The 626-nt window shown below is 46.6% G+C and overlaps 1 non-coding gene across 1 annotated transcript; it reads right to left on the reverse strand.

Moving 5' to 3' along the window:
- Positions 1–291: 291 nt before the first annotated feature.
- On the reverse strand, positions 292–366 carry Trnat-ugu (transfer RNA threonine (anticodon UGU)). Its single transcript has one exon. It is a non-coding gene; the product is annotated as a tRNA-Thr (tRNA).
- Between the last annotated feature and the right edge of the window lie 260 nt (positions 367–626).

Consider the following 626-nt stretch of genomic DNA (forward strand, 5'->3'; position numbering starts at 1 on the left):
CATCGAGAATTGTGGATAGTGGTTGTGAGAAATCGCCTGAAATCAGCGGAAGTGATTTTAGCAATCGGTGTAGCGCAGTGATTGTGAGCCGAGAGTTAACAAATTGGTCGAGGTACCTCTCACAAGCCACACATTTCTGTATGAAGATGGTATCTATTCTTTCGGACATGTCCGAAAGAACAGATAGCATCGGTGACCATGCAGCTCTCTTAGAATGAAATTATAATTAAATCAAGACCCTGAGGTGTCGACAGGCGTTGATATACAACAACGAGGACAGTTCAAAATGTGTGCCTTGATCGGGAATCGAACCCGGGACCTCCTGCTTACATGGCAGACGCTCTATCCATCTGAGCCACCGAAGGCACTGAGGATAGTGGAACTGCAGGGTTTTAGCCCTTGTACGATCCCCGTGAGATCCACATTCCCAGCCTAATGTCCACACACTACACTCTTAGTGTCCCTTCCCATTACACTCATTACTCGCGGCAGACAATCTTACCGAGCCCGGTAAGAGTTCGGGCAAGGCGTGTGCATCCAGCACAGAAGAAGAAGTTTAGTGGCCAGTTAGCCTTAACTATATGAAGATGGTATATGTTCTTTCGGACATGTCCAAAAAAACAGAT

The sequence above is a fragment of the Schistocerca serialis genome, chromosome 3, assembly GCF_023864345.2.
Source record: "Schistocerca serialis cubense isolate TAMUIC-IGC-003099 chromosome 3, iqSchSeri2.2, whole genome shotgun sequence".
In the NCBI taxonomy this organism is placed as follows: Eukaryota; Metazoa; Arthropoda; class Insecta; order Orthoptera; family Acrididae; genus Schistocerca; species Schistocerca serialis.